Source organism: Mytilus edulis, chromosome 1, assembly GCF_963676685.1.
Source record: "Mytilus edulis chromosome 1, xbMytEdul2.2, whole genome shotgun sequence".
Lineage (NCBI taxonomy): Eukaryota > Metazoa > Mollusca > Bivalvia > Mytilida > Mytilidae > Mytilus > Mytilus edulis.
Genome location: NC_092344.1, coordinates 85,649,404 through 85,670,747, shown reverse-complemented (window position 1 = coordinate 85,670,747; position 21,344 = coordinate 85,649,404). Strand labels below are relative to the sequence as shown.

The 21,344-nt window shown below is 31.9% G+C and overlaps 2 long non-coding RNA genes across 2 annotated transcripts in view; one reads left to right on the top strand and one right to left on the bottom strand.

The window, feature by feature from the left end:
- The window catches only part of LOC139493137 (uncharacterized), a 22,149-nt gene extending 805 nt beyond the window's left edge, over positions 1–21,344 (bottom strand). The window contains exon 1 of the long non-coding RNA XR_011656921.1: positions 20,721–21,344. This is a non-coding gene — a long non-coding RNA (uncharacterized lncRNA). The remainder of the gene's footprint in view (positions 1–20,720) is intronic.
- On the top strand, positions 11,316–14,029 carry LOC139493139 (uncharacterized). Its single transcript, XR_011656922.1, has 3 exons — positions 11,316–11,505; positions 13,372–13,460; positions 13,903–14,029. It is a non-coding gene; the product is annotated as an uncharacterized lncRNA (long non-coding RNA).

Sequence of the window (21,344 nt, the reverse complement as noted above, 5' to 3'; positions counted from 1 at the left end):
TATGATATATTATACATGAATTGTTTCAAGAATTGGATAAACATTATTTTTCATCAGTTACTCGTTTCCGCTATGACTAACATGTATGGTTATAAATACAGAAACATAGATAATAGACTTTAAGGGACCGGTCAAAATTTATTTACACATAGGACCGGTGCAAAGTGTGCAGATACTTTTTTTCCGGAATCGCTTTTGTTGGGACATCACTTTTTTCACAGATAATATCCATAGGACACAAGTTTTTTTTTCAAACGATTACTTTGAAATAATTTTTATTAACATTATAACAAAACTTGAAATAACAGTCGATAACATATAAATGTAAAAGAAGATATACATTTTGTAACTATCTAATGAAATTGGAATAACTATGTACATGACTAACTGAGAGCAGAATAAAAAAGGAAAAAACCAATTTTCCTCTTTTTTCACTCTTAATTCTGACAAGTGCAATTAGAGGCCAAATTCGGACCAGAACGTAATAAATTTATTCTATAACCCATGTATTTGAGAAAAAATCATGAAAAACAAAGACAATTCTGTAATATTAGTATTTATTTGTTACATTTCAAAATAAATTTATACTGAATTCTACACTTAGCTGTCCATTTTTAGTCAACTCTCTGTAAAGGATGCAACATAGAATAAATTTATTCTAAATGCATGGTGCTTACTGTATATGATCATGTATAAAATAAATTTATTATATAGAGCCATAATATCTATTATTAGTTCGAGAAAATCATAGAATAAATTTATTCTTCATTCAATGTCATTTATGATTATGATAATATTTATCTGTATGGTGAGGCTGAGACACAGAATAAATTTATTCTACATTCAATGCGATTTCGGATTATAATAACATTTAAAATAAATTTATTTTGAAGTAAAGTTATCTGTATGGTGAGGCTGTGACACAGAATAAATTTATTCTAGTTTCAATGCGATTTCGGATTATAATGAAATATAAAATAAATTTATTTTGAAGTAAAGTTATCTGTGTGGTGAGGCTGAGACACAGAATAAATTTATTCTACATTCAACACGATTTCGGATTATAATAATATATAAAATAAATTTATTTTGAAGTAAAGTTATCTGTATGGTGAAGCTGTGACACAGAATAAATTTATTCTAGTTTCAATGCGATTTCGGATTATGATAAAATATAAAATAAATTTATTTTGAAGTAAAGTTATCTGTATGGCTGAGACACAGAATTAATTTATTCTACCTTCAATATGAATTTTGTTCTATATAAAAATAATCTTAAAAATATCTCATGATAAAAAATTAAAATAATTTAAAAGAAAATTTCATCGGTCTTATTTATTACAGACAAACTGATACAATAAATTGCTTCGCCAAGCGCAGCTGGATACGACCGCAGAGGTCAAATCCTAAACATTTGGGACAAAAATGGACACAATGTTCGTGCATGATACAGGTCTGAATTTGGATTGTAATAAAATATTTGATGCAATATAGGTTTCTGACACAGAATAACGGTAGCCAAAAAACTTAGAATTGGTTATATCATTTGAATTTATATTTAATTTTTGGCTTTTGTGCAATACACTATGCTGTTGCGAATTGCCCCCCCCCCCCCCCAAAAAAAAATAAATAAATAAATAAATAAATTTACCTCTTTTTTATGCTTTTGTGCAATACACTATGCTGTTGCTATTTGAACCCTCACCCCCAAAAAATATACCCTTGCCCCTCTTTTTTTTTTGGCAAATTTTCTTTTTCAATTTCTGAAATCTGTAATGAGTGAAAATTATCCCCCCCCCCCAAAAAAAAAAAAATCAAAAAAAAATCTGTCCAGTTTATTTTATCACAAATATTCTAGCGGAACAGTTCAGAACGCATGTAAAACAATAGAATTGCTATATGGCCAAAAATCAATTTCCTTATCGTTTCGACTTGTCATGTGATGGCATACAAACAGTTCAAAAATACATCTAAGTCTTTTTTGTTTGCTTATATAATCCTGAAGATTTTGTTCAATGTTTTGTCACTGGTCATCTGTTAGAATAATTTTGGGTTTTTTTTCACACAAGAGACAAGCTTCGTTATAATGCAACTGGTACTAATCGTTAAGTAATCTGGTCTTTTAGTGACATACAGATCTGTAGTTGGAATTTTTCATCTTCAAACTCTTCTTAACTTTTCGAACAATTATCTTTGTAAATGTCAACATTTTATCTTCTAATATTCCCAAATACATGTTTCCATTATTCCGTTCAACCAAAGCTATCTGAAAGATCAAATAAAAATTACAGTGCATAAAAAAATTGGAAAATGTGTCTATGGGCTACAAATGCCCCCGCTCGTAAATATACACGTGTCAACTTCCACATTCAGATACATGTACAGGATTAAAGTAGTTAAGACTGATTTGTGATTTTAACATTCGGTTGAGACAAACTAAAGTTAGTGAACGGAAACGAAAAATTCAGCATTTTTTATGTTTTTAAATGGCCTTAACTCAAGAACGGTAGAATTGATGACACTCAATTTAAACCTTGATCTGTGTTTTATGGTAATATGCATTGTGTATACGATTTATTACATTTGCTTGAGGCAAACTAAAGTTAGAGAACAGAAGCGAAAAATCCAGCAATATTTATGTTTATAAATGGGCATAACTCAAGATGGTAAAAGTTGTGCCACCCATGCAACATCTTACACTAACCTTGTCAAAAACGAGCTGTAACTGTAAAGTAAGCAAATGTTTCAGAGAGATGTACAAGGACTAAAGGGGCAGCCGGATCTGATCGCCGTATAAATAAGATATGCAAATGATTGTACAACTGCACATCACATATCAGGCCCTCGCTCTAAAATTCATAATATATTCCTTTTCATAGAGTAACCGATACATTGCACGCATTCTTAAAATAATGACTTTTAATTCACTAATAACAATTCCGGGCGAACTACAATTGTCAAAATATGAATTATATTAGCACTTTCAAAACCTTTTGCGATGAGATAAGAAAGAACACTTTTTATAAAACAACAATTATGATTCTTAATTTCAGCATTCTAAGATATTTCTTGCAAGCCAGTTAAAAGTTTAATCTTTTAAATTACCTCTGTAGATTTTTCTCAAAATGTATCCTTCACTAATGTTCTCTGTGGTTGTAGTAACTTCTGTCATTTTGTCTGCCTTCTAAACTTTTGTGTTTCTTTATAAATTCCTTTTGATAGAAGTGTCTGGTGACCTATAAAGAACAGCGTATTATATTTTGACTGAAATGGTCATATTATCCATGAAGATGGAGACTTTTTGTCAATTATTCTGTGTGCCAAACAGATTGCATAAAAGTGTGAGTACAGTTCTTTAGGTACTTATGAAAATGTTCAAAACTAGTTTTTTACATAAAATTAATTGTCTATTGGTCGTTTATTTGTTTTTCGCAATGGTGTTTTATTGTTTCATAGACTTATGAGTATAAATATCCTTTGGATTCAGTGTCGGAGCCAGTTAGGGTTCCGTGCTTTGAACGCCCCCTTTTTTTTACGATAAATGGTTTTAAATTGGAACAAATGTTTAGAACCCTCTTTTAAAAATGGCTGGTCCCGCCCCTGGGTATCTTTCACTTTTTGCTCAAATAATAGGTACATGTTCCATCTTTCTATGCAACAATTTCATAGCTAGTGTGTCCTAACAGCTGTTCTAAGACTACTGCTAGAAAAAGGATTTTTGATCAAGCACAAAAAGCAATGTTTGCTCTCTACAGGAAGATAAAACATATATCATTGCCTATTGATATTCAGTTACAACTCTTCGATGCTGTAATCGCACCTATAGTATTATATTCATCAAAAGTTTGGGGGTTTGAAAATAAACAGAATATTGAGAAAATGCATTTGCAATTCTGTAAAAATATTCTTGGTGTTCGGAATAGTACACCAAATTTTATGGTTTACGGGGAATTAGGTCGGGTCCCGTTAAACATCTCTATAAAACTTAGGATGGCATCATTTTGGTGCAGAACTATTAAAACAGAGAGCAAACTGTCAAATATCCTTCTAAGACTTATGATTAAACTACATGAAACTAATCCTACCAAATTTAAATGGATTCAATATGTAAAATCTATATTTGATGATACAGATCTTAGTTTTATAAGGAACGATCAATTAGTGGTAAATATTGATTGGTTAAAAAGTATGGTTAAACAGCGATTAACAGATCAGTACTATCAGCATTGGTTCTCGCAGATACATAATGCATCTAGGGGTGAATTCTATTCTTTATTCAAACTCGAGTTTGGGTTGGAACCGTATCTATTGCGATTATTACCCAAGGACAGATATTACATATCTAAACTTCGATGCTCGAATTTGAAGTTACCTATTGAGACGGGTAGATGGGCGGGGATCGCGAGGGAAAATAGAATATGTACATTATGTAATGAGGGAATAGGGGATGAGTTTCATATATTGTTTACCTATAAAAATGCTGATGTTTCTGCTCTTAGATCAAAGTTTATACCAAATTACTATGTAATGAATCCAAGCAAGAACAAATTCACTGGCTTGTTGTCTATATGTAACGTACAAGTTCAAAGGAAATTATCAATTTTCGTGAAGAAAATCATAAAATACGTAATCTAATTATACCAATTGTCTTTTAAAATAAACTATGTATTTGTGTTTCGTTTGTCCTGTCTTGCTATGTATTATCTTAATATGTTTGAATATATTGAATGTCCTCTTGTACACAAGTATGTGTCTGAGGTTATGAATAAAATCTTGAAGACTTAGCGTAAAGAAAGTGAACATTTAATTTTTTAAATGTTTAAAGATTACTTCAACTTTCACCCGTAGTAAATAATAATGAGATTACCAATTAGAAACATTATTACTATCATAATGATTAAAAGATAATAAATAATATTTATCTAATAAATTTACGTTCAAACTTATGAATTAAAAAGAGAAAACATGTACCCAACCTTTTATATATTTTCTTCACTTCAAGCATGGAATCATTATATTTAAATATTCAATTCCTTGCTTTAAGGCATAGTCTTCAGAGTCGGATATGGAAGTAATATTATTACTTCCATGGTCGGATCCAGGGATGTTTAAAAACGGGGGGGGGGGGGGGGGGGGGGGGTAATTAACAATAAAACTGAGTCTCATCTAGCCCTAAGCATCATGTCAGGCATTGTCATTACTAATGTCTCTTCTAATCTGAGTAAATTAATTACTAAAAACTATTAAATGTCTTCTTTTCTGAGAAACAATTTCGACATTTAAACGAAATCTTTTACATATGATAATGTTGATTCTCCACAAAGTAATATAAATAGAACCATACAAATAGTAAGCAAATACATGTTTTCAGATACCATCTTCAATATAAAAAAAATCACACCATGAAAAAATTAACTTGTTATGTGTTCCTCTTCTACATTTGTTCTACTAGCTTCAAAATATATCCAAAATCAAGAATGTGGAACATACTCTATCTGGCATAATCATTTGGTAATTGATGCAATTAGTGTCTCGAGCTCTTGTATGCCCGTCTTGAACATAAAAAAACTAAATATAAAATAAACAACTCTCCTAATGCTCAGGTTGGTTGTCATATTATGCAACATAGTAATATAGAAACCAATGGGAAAAACATAGAACTTCTTTTGTCATACAAAACACTGTCAAACATCCAAACATACTATCCACACTGATCTGTGTCCACACTTGTAGTATATAAATTTATCTTAGTGATATAACAAATTGTCAGAGTAGTATAGTCAAATTTAGTTATAGAATGAACATTTAATTTAATTTGCTTCATGATATACCTCTTTCCGTAATGATATGATTATCGTTATCATAGGCAGTTGTGGCGTTCCATAAATGTTATATTCCAAATTGTTCTTATTTATTATGGAATGATCGATATTCTAATGTATATTTACCAACTTTTTTTCAACTGATCGGGCGGAGCTTATGTTTTAATTCGCATAAGGACAGTCTATTTGAAGATGTGTGTGATAAGGATGATTGTCGTTATAATTATTATTGAATTCTAATCACCTATCAGTGTCACCAAACGCATATACAAAAGAACTGAGTGTATGATATGAGACGAATAACTGGACACTTCATTGATGATCTTATCCCAAAACTCATGTCTATAGATGGACTGGTCTTAAATAAGCGAACTTCTTAAACTCCGCCCAGTCATGTGAAATAAATCTAGTAATAGTAATATCGTAGAAAATATGCAAATTGATATTCGCAGATATTCGCAGATGCAGATGCAGATCGATCGAGGATTTGAAAAGGGGCATACGCAGAGACTTGTAAAACGTCTAGTATGCATTGAGCATATATTTCGGGGATCTATGAGGGGATCCCAGTATCCTTGACCCCACCCCTAATCCCACCTCTAGTATACTGAGCAAAACTAACCTCCAATTTCTTGAACTGTGATTCATAAACGAAACTGGAAAACTATCCGTCTGTGTTCAACTTGTCTTCCCTTCTTTTAAATTCCACTTGTCTGTTATCTTCATTGCACGTACATAGAGAGAAATACCAAGTGATCATATCATACAAAATTACAGATCAGTGTCCTACGTCTTGTCATTAATTATCTTGACTGTGTTTCCATTTGAAGTCTTCTCGGCATGTGGTAACACTAGGGGCCTACACTCAACGTACGCGTGCATTACTTAAAATGATAAGGCTGTTAAGCCGCGTTTGTTATAATTAGCAATAATTATTTTAACAACTTCAGATAGATATGCGGCACTTGTTTGCTAACATGAATTAAACAAATCGAAGATTGTAAATTATTTGAATCTGTGTCATTTCATAGAGGTTATTAATGTGTGGTCATTTTATATCATTCTAATTAAATAATATGTTAATCGAAAATGGACAACTACAAAAGTATAATGGTCTGGATGGATGGTCCATCGATTTTGTATTCTTTTAATTTTTAAAACATTTTTTCTATTCTTTATAATTTTGCTCATTATTCTCTATTTGATCATCCTTTTATTTTCTATTCTTTATAATTTTTTTGTATAAGCTATATTTTTTGTCCTTTATTCTGAGTTTCCCAGGCCCGTGATTCGATATTCTGTCAACTCAAACAAGACCCTCAAGTATTATTACCGATAAATAGGCGTTTGAGAATGTGTACCATTTTGTCTTATCCTTTCTTTTATTGGTCTTTAAAGATTTATAAAAAGCTTACCGCACTTCATCCCGGTCTACCCTTATTACAGGTATTCCCCATGGTATGTATTGTTTTAAAATAGCTTCTCGTTCCGTGCATGCATGCATGAACTATTTGACACTGCACGTTAAGCAACCAACAATCTGTCAATCAATCGATTTGATAGAAAAGATGTATCATATCTTATATCAAAACAATGTATAAACACCACCCGTTCATCTTTTTCTACAAAATGATAAATGTGCAGATCACACTGCTGACATTACTAGACCACATATATGACACTTCGTCTATACCTGAGGCTGTGGATGGGGGTTTACAGAATAGAGAATAATGAACAAAAAAATAGAAAGAATAGTAAGAGAAAAATGGTTTAAATTTGACCCCATCCTGACCCTCGTACTTGTGAGAACGTATATATAGGTTGAGGCCTTGTCCTCCATGTATTCAAAGTAAAGCATTATTTTGATTATGAAACATTGTGATTAGAAACGGTTGCTTTTTTCCAATCGATCTTCAAACCCTATACCTTGAGTCTGGGTGCTAAAACCGAAATATCGATTTATTAGTGTTCAACGTAACTTTCAGCACAATATTGTTCATTTCGTGGTTATCAAACTGTAATGGTGGAGAAAGCCGGAATGCCAAGAGAGAATCTAAGATTTTTGTCGTGAAAACTGATAATTATATTCAATCAATATACTAAACCCCTAACGGGAAGAATTTCACGTGAGGCACCCGTCGTATTGGTCATTTTATTACAAACTCGGTAATAATTCGGCGAGTCACATTCCTGAAAAGGGAACGGAATTGTAGTTACGACATAAAGAATCATTACTAAATAAATGATACTAAACCACTAACGGGAAGGATTGTGCCTGATATTCATATGATGAAGACATAATCTTTCAATCAGTTTAATTGAAGTCTGGAGCTTGCATGTCAGTTAACTGCTAGTAGTCTGTTGTTATTTATATATTATTGTCATTTTGTTTATTTTCTTTGTTTACATCTTCTGACATCAGACTTGGACTTCTGTTGAACCGAATTTTAATGTGCCTGTTGTTATGCGTTTACTTTTTCTACATTGGCTAGAGGTATAGGGGGAGGGTTGAGATCTCATAAACATGTTTAACCCCGCCGCATTTTTGCGCCTGTCCCAAGTCAGGAGCCTCTGGCCTTTGCTAGTGGCCTTTGCTAGTCTTGTATTATTTTTAATTTTAGTTTCTTGTGTACAAATTGGAGTTTAGTATGGCATTCATTATCACTGAACTAGTATATATATTTGTTTGGGGGCAAGCTGAAGGACGCCTCCGGGTGCGGGAGTTTTTCGTTGCATTGAAGACTTGTTAGTGACCTTCTGCTGTTGTTTGTGTTATGGTCGGGTTGTTGTCTTTTTGACACATTCCCCATTTCTATTCTCAACTTTATTTTTTAAGATTGCATTTTGAACTCAACTGCCATGTGCGAGGTTTGAACCATCACAACCTCAGGCCCCTAAAAACAAAAAAAGATCAAGAAACAAAAATTCGCGTGCATGTGTTTTTAAGGTAATATTATATATAATTAATTAATTAAAAATTCTGATAGGTCATTTTTCCCCATGAAAGCCCATCCACCCAATATGAACAGAAACTCTACATATGATAGGTCTTAATTCTTTGATCTGATAGGTAGTTTTTTATGATGTTTTTTTCTGATACGTATAAACAAAAATTTCCCCATCCATCCCCACCTGTCAGAAATTAACTGGAATGGCCCATTGTACATGCTTCATATCCAGTGGCGGTAACTTCACTAATATACCTCGATTTTTAGTGAGTCGAAGGAGGAAATGGCATCAGTGTGGACAAAGATACTAAAGATACCAGGGGGGGGGGGGGGCTTAATTATACAACGAAACCCTCGACTAAATGAGCTTTCATCGTTTTCAGATAAAAAAAAATTAAGGAGACGATTTTTAAGTTTGCTGAACGTGATGTGGCTAAAATTACGTGCATATTCAGGACTTGAACAAAATAACAATAAATCCAGTAGATAGGTTCGTAATGAAATCTCTTCATTGACTTTGTCTTGTGTAAAAAAGCTTTCTTGAAATCCCCGCGGGTTTAATCAACTTTGAAGTAAGTGCTTCGTTCTTTCATAGTTTATATATTTTTTTAGTTAATTCGCCATTTATTATCTTAAAATTTACATATGAAACAATAACCCGGATAAATCATTCCAGAACCATGATAGTGCTGGTATTTTATAAGAGGATAACAAAATTAGAGAACTATATTTATTTAGATTGATAACCATGATGGAGCAAAGTTTTAACCACTTTTTTATGTCCCTTTTTACCATAAGATACTCCGGTCATTATTTATATAAAGAATGATGAGGATGACGATAAAAACGATGTATGATGTCCAGTGGTAGCTTTTACACCCAGAATGACAACATGCTATATGTTATTTACACGTTTTGTACTAGACAAACTGCGTCAGATTTTTTGACGCGTTTTTTCAGAAGATACAAATAACTTTGTAAGAAGACATGCCACTCTGCCAAGACACATTATTCTAACTTCAATCGTACCAGTCTTCAAATGCTTTCATTACGTATAAACGAATGTTTTCTTAACCTTCATTATTTGTTTGGTAGGAGCAATGTAACATATAATATCATGGAAAAGCCATTCTTTTTTTACGGAAAGCAGGAACAATAAGCTAATATAAAAAAGAAGATGCGGTATGATTGCCAATGAGACAACTATCCACAAAAGACCAAAATGACACATTTAACAACTATAGGTCACCGTACGGCCTTCAACAATGAGCAAAGACCACACCGCACAGTCAGCTATAATAGGCCCCGATAAGACAATGTAAAACAATTCAAACGAGAAAACTAACGGCCTTATTTATGTAAAAAATGAATGAAAAACAAATATGTAACACATAAACAAAGTTAACGACAACCACTGAATTATAGGCTCCTGACTTGGGACAGGCACATACATAAATAATGTGGCGGGGTTAAACATGTTTCTCTCACAAGCAAAAAACCCCTAACTGTAAGTCTACAGTGCAGTATTTCGGACGTCAACACAAAAAAAAAAAACAGCATGCAAATATATATATGGGGGATAAGTATACCATTATTTACACATCAGACTGTACTAATTATATTATAACTTTGGATACACCAAACTAGGTACTTCATATCTGAGTAACAGGCAATATACGCCCTCAATTTTATAGAATTAATTCATGACAGTTACTATATTTGTATCATTTGTATTCATCTGTCAAATGTGTGTGTTCTACAAGGATCAGCAGTCCTTACCCTTTCATTTGATATCTATATAACTTACAAAAAATTATTCTGCATATAATAAAGTTTGATTTAAATACGTAAGAACTACTTTGTTTTACATACGTACTTCTTTCCTTTTTAAACGTGCCCAAAATGGTGGTGTAACATCTTACGAAGTCTATTCAAATTTTTTTTGCAAACTATTTCGCTCTGGCTGTTGCTAGTGGTCGTCTTATATTTGCAGTGTGGTGAGATCCTTTTTGTTGCATGTTGAAGGTTTAAGGTGACTTTGAGCAATTAAAGCGCGTTCCTTTGCTTATTTTTTGTATGTGTTTTATAATGTGCTTATATTCATTTTGTGTCACGGATCGATACCCAATATTCTTTTGTTTTTCTATGGAATAAATGTTCCTATACAAAAAAAAATAAAAAAAATTGGTATATTCAAAACTTCGATTTTTTTTATTAACGTAAATGATTTTTAATCTTAAGAACTAAACGAAAAAGATAATTGTAATATAAAATCTTACGATTCTTTCTTCAAACACGATTTGTTATCATATGCTAATTACCCATAACATATTTTAATGGCCACATACTGTGGCCATCGTGATCATATAAACCTAATAAATTATAAACATCCGAATGTAAAATTTCGCACGATAGATAATGACAAACAAACGACGGAATTACATAATAAATTCACAGCGTGTGTATTTGACTCTATCTTAATATATTTGTCAGTACATGGATAACCCGAATAATCCAGTCTTTATATTACGATCACTTCGATCACTCCATGAACCATTTCCTCGAGAAAAGTAGTGGAAAAGGGGCGCTGAATTATTCGAGTTAGTACATGGAGGAAAGGTCTGTTTCCAATGTTATTCAAAGATTAGGAGCGACGATTCAATGTCCGTTTGTGTCTTGTATTTGTCATGGTTGAAACGGCACCAGGAACATATCAGGATAGACAACAGAAGTCTGTAAGTATCTATTTTATGTATTTATATATTAAAATAGATATTATAAGCCTTTCATGCCTTCTGTTGACAAATTTTCATAACTATGCACTGTTTTAGTAGACCACAGATGTCCTTTTTGAACTAAAAGAACCTCCCTGAAAAACACACCTCAGTCGAATCTTTCTTCTCAAATGAATGCCTGAATGGTCATCAAATTAATACTTGTTATGGGCAGGCATTTTCGAATAATTTTAAAAAAAATGTATTAATTCTGACTGCAAGGAATTTTAAATGGTAAATAATATACATTGTATCTCGAGGGAAATGTACACACTTTAACAACAGTAAATTTTTCATAAATATTATATAAAATAGTAAAAGTGTAGCATATATATCATGTGTATTAACGATTAAACTCTGGAAGAAATATAGTCCAGCATGAATACAAATTAAAGGGTCCTTTTAGGAAAAAATAATACTCAGAAAGGTATCTCTTTCTTCAGAGGTTTATATGAAAGGTTGATGTCTGTTGTGCAGTGATTTGGGTTTTTTTTCGCCTGTATGCGAGACATGGCATGGTAGGTATTGCAACCAAGCAACGGCGGCGACGATGGTGTACACTATTTGTTTGAACCATTATATTTTATAAGTTAGACAATCTAAATGCTTCGAATTCATACCTTATGTTACGAAATGTCCGTCTGTCATATGTCATTGTCCCGGCAACCTCATTTTCATGGTTCAGTATCTGCTTGATACATTTTGTTTTGTTAAATGAAAAACTCACTTATTATGAGTAACATGATAACTTTGTTTGGTATATGCGTTCCTAGCAACATTTACATGTTCGTCAGCTAGGTACATGTAGGGTTAACCTGACCTCTACCTTATTCCATGGATCAGTTATCAAAAATAAAGTAACTTTACTTAAGCAAGACCGTATCTAGATACTATAACTAGTAAGTCATCTATATTTGGTGTATGGATTATTGAAATGATTGTAAGGTGTACATATTCACCCCACAGGTTCCGTCTGACCTTGGCCTCAATTTCATGGTTCATTGGCCAATGTATAGTGTTTGTGGTTTGGTCTATTTCTCAGATACTTTAAGCAGTAGGACCACTATATAGGGTGTATCATGTATGGAATCATTGTCAGCTGGAAATGTCCGTCTGACAGGTCTCAATTGACTTCGACTTCATTTTTATGGTTCATTGGACAATTTTTAGTTGTGTCATACATTGTAGTTGTGCATTGATAAAGTTAAGTATACCTGATAATTGTACTAAAGACTTTCAATTTTATTTCAATGATAAGTAAGACAAAGGCGAGACATTTGCACTCATATTTTGGTAATAAAATGTGTAAAGTGTTGAGTAAAGTACATGTACCTAAATTTCAATATATTTTTGTATCAGAGTGCTGAACGCGCATCTTTAACGTTTTGAGAGGAAAATGAATATTTTGTTGAAGGGGGGATGTGTTGGGTACATTACTCACATTTTTACCTGAGGAAGCTGTTGTTCCTTTTGGAACATGTCTTACTTGTTTTCTGGTATTTTAAACATGTTAAATGGGATAGGTAAAAGTATTGTTAACACCAGTCCTGTGTTTTGTTTAAGACTTAATGAAACCTGATTTTAATTGTTATTTGTGTATTCAGTTCGCTTTTTCCTAGGCATGAACCACTCATCTGTTTTAAGACTCTATGATTGATTGATTGGTTGATCATGACTGGCTGAATGGCCAATGGCAAATATTACATGCATATTCAGGAAGTTGGGAATGATACATGCCAATCCTGATAAAAATAAAGAAATATGCCTGAAGAAAAACAATAACAGAGTAAGTGTTCCTGCATTTTAAACTTCAAATATTTCTTGTAGAGTGAGAAAACTGTTATGAAACACCAGCAAAAAAGACTAGATTGTTATTCAGTCCTGACTTATTCAGTGTCTCTGAAGATGAAGATTAGGTATGTAATAATGAGGTTTTAATTTGATAAATTGTTGACTTTTAAATTGTAAAAGTTTAATGAGTTACTGTAAGTTAATCCATTTATTGTATAAATTAAAATTCAATAAATACTGTTCAAGTGCATAGCATAGCCATCTTTATCTTGCTGTATCCAGAGGCAATAGATATAAGAAGATGTGGTATAGGTGCCAATGAGACAACTCTCCATCCAAGTCACAATTTATAAGAGTAAATCATTATAGGTCAAAGTACGGACTTCAACACAGAGGAAGACTATTATTAATTACAATAAAGAGAGTGAATAATATTATATAAGCAAAATGGACATCATAAGTAAGATTAAAAGAAAGACAGACAATTTCTTTATCAAAGATTATAAATTTTGGTATGGTTACTAAAAATATTTGAAATTGTTTTGAATTTGTCGTTATTTCTTTCAGATCAGGCCTATCCAGAAGCAAGAAAAAAGACAATTTTTAGCACGTGCATCTACAGAGAGAGACATGTTTTAAAAAACAGATATATTTTCAATTTAAGAAAAACCTGTTGAACTTTTACTATTTCTTAACCACGCTGAAGTACGTCCATTATTCATAGTTCATTATTCATTATTCAATAGTGAATAATGAAATAGTTCACTATTCATTTTTCAATATTAAATAATGAATAATGAACTATGAATAATGGACGTACTTCAGCGCGGTTATTTCTTATCTGTTTATTTTACATTTATATATTGATATTTTTTTTTTAAATTGCTGCACAGTATTTCTATTCAGTCCCACATAACAAAATCAGCTGAAGAAATGGATGTTTTCATAATTCAAGGGAGTGTCCTTTTGCATTGTTGATAGCAGATATATGCATTGTCTTAAGTTGGGTTTATAAACAGTCACATCGCAACTTCAAATAAAATACATTTTTATGAATCTTACATGTAAATAGACATGAAAGATAGAAAATTATATAGGAACACATTTTTTTCTGACCTAAATGTATTTTCAAGGTAAAATTATGTGAACATATCAAATATTATCAAAAACACCGCTGGTTTAAAATAAAATTATTCTATGTAGCCTAAACAAATCATACAGATCAGTGTATTTTTTCCTAAACAAATTTTATATATTTTTATAACCAGAATAAATTTATTCTGTGTCTCAACCTTAACATAATTACTGTACTATCAAAATAAATTTATTTTATATATCATAATACTTTTAATCCACATTGAATGTAGAATAAGTTTATTCTGTGTCTCCACCTTAATATAATAACTGTACTTTCAGAATAAATTTATTTTATATATTATAATACAAGACAAAAATCACATTGAACATAGAATAATTTTATTCTGTGTCTCAACCTCACCATACAGATTACTTTACTTTCAAAATAAATTTATTTTATATATTATTATAATCATAAATCACATTAAATGTAGAATAAATTTATTCTATGATTTTCTCGAACTAAATATAGATATTAAGGCTCTACATAATAAATTTATTTTATAAATGATCATATACATAAGCACCATGCATTTAGAATAAATTTATTCTATGTTGCATCCTTTACAGAGAGTTGACTAAAAATGGACAGCAAAGTGTAGAATTCAGTATAAATTTATTTTGAAATGTAACAAATAAATACTAATATAACAGAATTTTCTTTGTTTTTCATTATTTTTCCTCAAATACATGGGTTATAGAATAAATTTATTACGTTCTGGTCCAAATTTCGCCTCTAATTGCACTTGTCAGAAATTAGAGTGAAAAAAGAGGAAAATTGGTTTTTTCCTTTTTTATTCTGCTCTCAGTTACTGTAAACAGTAATGTTTTAATAAATTAAATTAAAAAAATAATGTCAATAAAGTTATGCATTTTTAACTACATGTAATGACTAGAATAAGAAAAATCATAAAATCAAGTTAAATTCTCATGTAAATAATAAAAGAATAAAGAAAATTGATAAAAGAAAAAACAAAATATATAACAAAAAATAATAACATGCACGATAAAAATAAAAATTCTTTAGAAAATAAAAATCATAAAAATATAACATAATACATGATACAACAATGTATATAGAAACATAAATTCTAAACCTCCCTACCAAATCTTTCAACCAATTGTAACCAGAAACAGATATGTATTTATTTTCTAAATTTATTTTAAATGTTTTATAAATTATATAGACTTTTTTGTAATACAGTACAAGAGATTTTCTTACTTATATGTAATATTGTAAAAATAGTGCATAACACAAATTAAGAATATGAAGCCACATTTGGCAAAACTTTAGCTGAGTTATTTAAAGCAGAAAAAAAGCAGGGTACAAAATTAAGGAACACATGTACATTTAGTTTACATATATTTGTTTTTGTATTTAATCATCTTATTAAAATGTAAAGTACATTTGTATATTTAATAATTTTAAATGTGATGGATTGGATTTGCTTTAGGACAACCAATGGTGTATGACTAGACAAAATGTATAAACATACATGTACAGTATATTGCATGAAAACAGTTAAATTTATAACTAAAAATTACATGTAGTAAACATAAACAAAAAATAGGAACAGAAATCAAACTATTACAAATTGAAGTCTCACAAAATAATGTAATCATTGATATACAGTTTGTTGCTTTTGATCATATTATAAAGACAACATATGTTGATTGTCTCTTTTGACATGATTAAGTATACTTTTATTTACAATACATTGGAAAAGTAGGATAGGACACCAACTTTTTTTATTACTAAGTTGGCATAGGACATCATTTTTTTTCTCAGTTTGAAAACCATAGGGTTGTAACTTTTATTAAATGTTTTTATTTTTGCACCGGTCCTATGTGACGATAAATTTTACCGGTCCCTAAAGAGGAAAACAGGTATGCAACATATAAATTATATCTCTTTATGTAAAGGAAAAAAGGAAAGTGCAAATCTAATGCACAAAAAAAAAGACATCTGAAATATATAGAAAACTAAAAACTGAAAATTAAAAAAAAATATTGCAAGCGTAATTTAATTAGGACAACAATAAACGCATAGTTCTATCTTGCTCCTTATTTCGACAAAAAGATTATTACTCGTTCTGTGAAATTTCAAGTTATTCACATATAAATTAAAAGGAAAATTGATGCCTTTATTCGAGTAGTATTTTCAAACTTCTGTCCGAAAGCAAAAATTTGATTAGCAGTATCTTAGAAAATCAAATCTTTTGTCATAAATTGTAAAGTTAATATAACACATCTCTTGTTTACTTTTAGGTTATAAATTGTCTTGTACTCTAAAGTTTTCTTTGTGAGCCAAAGTAATTACAAATGATTCAATTTTATAGTACACTCCGCAACTCAAAGTCAATTTTTCGTACGCCTGGTCTGAAAGGCCAAGTGAGCTTTTCTCATCACTTGGCGTCCGTCGTCCGTGAACTTTTACAAAAATCTTCCCTAAAACTAAAGACAAATTTAACCAAACTTGGCCACAATCGATAAAGGGGTATCTAGCTTTAGAAAAAATGTGTCCGACAACAACGCCTGCCAAAAAAATCCAACAGAGAAAAAAAAACAAACAAAAAACCCATAAGATTTAGATCTATCTGCCGTGGAATTTTCCGACGAATCAGCCAACCTGTAGTTGGGTTGCTGTCCTTGAATAAGTAAGTTTAGATAGATTTTGCTGTTTTTGGTTATTATCTTGAATATTATTATAGATAGTGATTGTAAGCAAAAATAATGTTCAGCAAAGGAAGATCTACAAATAAGTCATCATGACCAAAATTGTTAATTGACCCCGTAAGGAGTTATTGCCATTTATAATGAATTGTATTACAATTTTTCGTAAATTTATGTAATCTTTTACCAAAATCGTCTCTTCTGAAACTACATATACGAGTTCAACCAAACTTGGCCACAGTCATCAATGGGGAACTTATAAAAAAATCTTTCCGATGATCCTGTCTGCCAACCAACATGGCTTAAACTAGAACATAGGGATAAAATGCAGTTTTGGCCTATATTTAGCTTACAAGCATTTAAAGCAAATACACGGCTGGTAATCTACACACGCAGAACATTTGGTTCTGCAATGAAAACCGTGAGAGGATTTTCCGGTTGTGCTTGAGTGGAGTAATTGTCACCGCTTCAAAAGGTATGTACATTTCTAAATCGCAATTTTCTAATTCAACTGATCAAAATATTTAAAATCGGAGAATGCTATGGTGTGGTGAATACGTTAACGAAGAGATACATGTATCATTTACTGTTGTACATGGTGTTAAACTCCTACAAAATCAGTTGTCCCACGAGAAATTGCCTAAAAAAGTGACATTTGAATTTTGAAATGGTTCTATTAACAGACCCACACGTTTAAATTTACCCTTTTTTCGGTCAATGGGTATGAATGTCGTTTTGGGCGGCGTGTACGCTGTCCGGTGTCAATAGACGTCTTAATAAATCTAAAAACCTCATTTTTTCATTATTTCATGCGTGAGGGGATCGGTTCTGATTGAGAACATCGTGAATGCGTGAGGGGACGTAAAATCATATCTTTATGTCCAAGCTATGAGTCGTTGAAAGTTGGCTAAATTTGGTTAAATTGTTCTTTAAAAACTACATTCGTGTGTATAAAAATTGTGTGATAGAATTTTGAAATATCAATAAATTACCAAACGTTTGTTACATGAAGCCATGAACAAACAATCTAACCAAATAAGTTCCAAATATGTCTCCGCGGATTTAAGCACATAATCGGCCTAGTTTGGATACTTATTTGCAATTTATTGGTTAGACTGTTTATTCATATACAGAAAACGTGGTGATATTTTTGTATAAATCAAACTGTTCCATATCAATAAAATTTTAGTTGGTTTCTATATGAATGGGATTTTGAATAAATAAGCATATTCACTTGCGATAAAAGTATTTTCACCGCGCAAAACGTCGTGTGCTTTTAACGTGCATAATTTTGATAAAAAAATGTTTGATGTACAATTTGTTTTGGTAAATAATTGCCATTACATACATTTCTCTCTGAGTATGGAATAAAAGAACTACTGTCTTTTGTTTCGGTAAATCATGTGGTTTAATTGACTTTTGTAAAACTGATATTCACTTCGGCCGTTGGCCTCAGTGAAAATCAGTTATTCAAATGTCATATTCGTAAAAAATACATACTGAGATGATAGGGAAAAATTATTTGTAACAAGAAACAAAAACGTTAACACTATTTTTCTTTTTATTCTTCGTAAAACATATTATAAAACCTAGCTTCCCTCAATTTATTTCAAAGTTCTATTTCATAATTTGTTTGTATAAAATTGAGAATGGAAACGGGAAATGTGTCAAAGAGTGACAACAACCCGATCATACGGCAGACAACAGCAACAGGTCTTCAATGTAGCGATAAATTCCCGCACCCGGAGGCGTCCTTCAGCTGGCCCCTAAACAAATATATATATACTAGTTCAGTGATCATAAACGCCATACTAAACCTACAAATTGTACACAAGAAACTAAAAGTTTAAATAATACAAGACTAACAAAGGCCAGAGGCTCCTGGCTTGGGACAGGCGCAAAAATGCGACGGGGTTAAACATGTGTATGAGATCTCAACCCTCCCCCTATACCTCTAGCCAATGCAGAAAAGTAAACGCACAACAATACGCACATTAAATTTCAGTTCAAGATAAGTCCAAGTCTGATGTTATAATATATAGAAGATGCACACACATGTGTTTTTCATGAAGAATTAAACCAAATTTAGGCAACTTTCAACGACTCATAGCTTGAATATACAGATATGATTTCACGTCCCCTCACGCATTCACGATTTCCTCAATCAGAACCGATCCCCTCACGCATGGAATAATGAAAAAATGAGGTTTTAAGATTTATTAAGACGTCCATCAACACCGGACAGCGTACACGTCGCCCAAAACGTCATTCATACCCATTGACCGAAAAAAGGGTAAATTTAAACGTGTAGGTCTGTTAATAGAACCATTTCAAAATTCAAATGTCACTTTTTTAGGCAATTTCTCGTGGGACAACTGATTTTGTAGGAGTTTAACACCATGTACAACAGTAAATGATACATGTATCTCTTCGTTAACGTATTCACCACAGCATAGCATTCTCCGATTTTAAATATTTTGATCAGTTGAATTAGAAAATTGCGATTTAGAAATGTACATACCTTTTGAAGCGGTGACAATTACTCCACTCAAGCACAACCGGAAAATCCTCTCACGGTTTTCATTGCAGAACCAAATGTTCTGCGTGTGTAGATTACCAGCCGTGAAATATGACAAGGGTAAAATTTCTTTATCAAGTTTAGATTTATATGTTCTCAAATTTTCAGACGAATCAGACAACCAGTTGTTGGGTTGCTGTCTCTTAACATGTAAGTTTAAGAAAATTTTGCAGTTTTTGGTTATCTTGATGATTATTATAGATAAAAAAAAAGATAAACTGTAAACAGCAATAATGTTTTTAAAGCGAGATCTTTAAATAAGTTCATTAACCAAATTTTCAATTGACTCCTTTATACGGAGTTTTTGTCAATCTTTATTATAGGGTATTTTGTTAAGAAAATGTGTTTGAAGTCCAGCCTGCCAACCAACATGGCCGCCGTAGCTAAAAGTAAAACAAAGGGGTAAAATGCAAGGTGTGTCTATTTTCTTGAAAACTGCTATGAGTAGAAAAAATATAATTTGGACAAAAATGTTCAGAATGTTGGGACTGTCTCTTTTCAGCAGCACGACATACTTCAAATGTGTGTTTAACCTTGAAAACTTAAAATGATAATTGAGATTAAAGCATTTAAAAATCAAACTTGACCCACACAGATTCCTTTATTATCGCTATTTTTTTGCATTTTTCCTTTGATCTTTTTTTGTGATAATTTTTATATCATGCTACTCGCATGAGATTGAAAATTATCGCTAGAAACTAAGCAGGCACGTGGCGTTGCTAACGAAATTTACATGAAATTGACAACGTCGTCATAGGTAAAATAGCGATAAACAGATCAACATTGATCATCTCAACTCGATTGCCTTTCTCGCTTTCGCCGTCCCGGCTCAAGCGAGAATATCAATCTCTTTGAGATGATCAACGATAATCTATAATTATTGTATTATTTCATGCATCAATTTCAAAATTTCAGGTGCGCGACACAGGCTCCTTAAAGCCTCTGGCTACCTTAAAAATGCCTCCAAATTATACCCATAACATTTTCTATAGCTTACCTCTTGAGAATACAAGTAATATTCACTACAGTATAGAAAATGTAGATAATGTGTACGCCAAAAAAACCGGATCTAAAGTTGTGTAATATCAAACCTTTGCCTCTAGCAATTAAAGACTTTACAATAACAACTGAAGGGCAAAAGGTCAATACCACACCTACACATAAAACGTCACATAAGTCCTACATAAATTACGACTGGATCTTAATGTCACAAATAACAATTATTCCTGATAGTTTTGATTACCAGAAGCTTATATATTGCCTAAGGGCCAAAACATGACAAGACATGTTTAACCCCGCCACATTCTGTAAGTTTGTGCCTGTCCTAAGTCAGGAGGTTGTCGTTTGGTGATATGTTGCACATTTGTTTTTCGTTCAATTTTTGTACATAAATTAGGCCGTTAATTCTCTCATTTGAATTATTTTGCGTTTGTCCTATCGGGGCCATTTATAGCTGAATATGCGGTATGGGCTTTGCTCATTGTTGAAGGCCGTACGGTGACATAAAGTTGTTAATTTTCTGTTTGATTTGGTCTCTTGTGGAGAATTGTCTCATTGGAAATTATACCACATCTTCTTTTTTATAGTTCACTTCAACGCTGTCTCTTAGACAAAAAATACT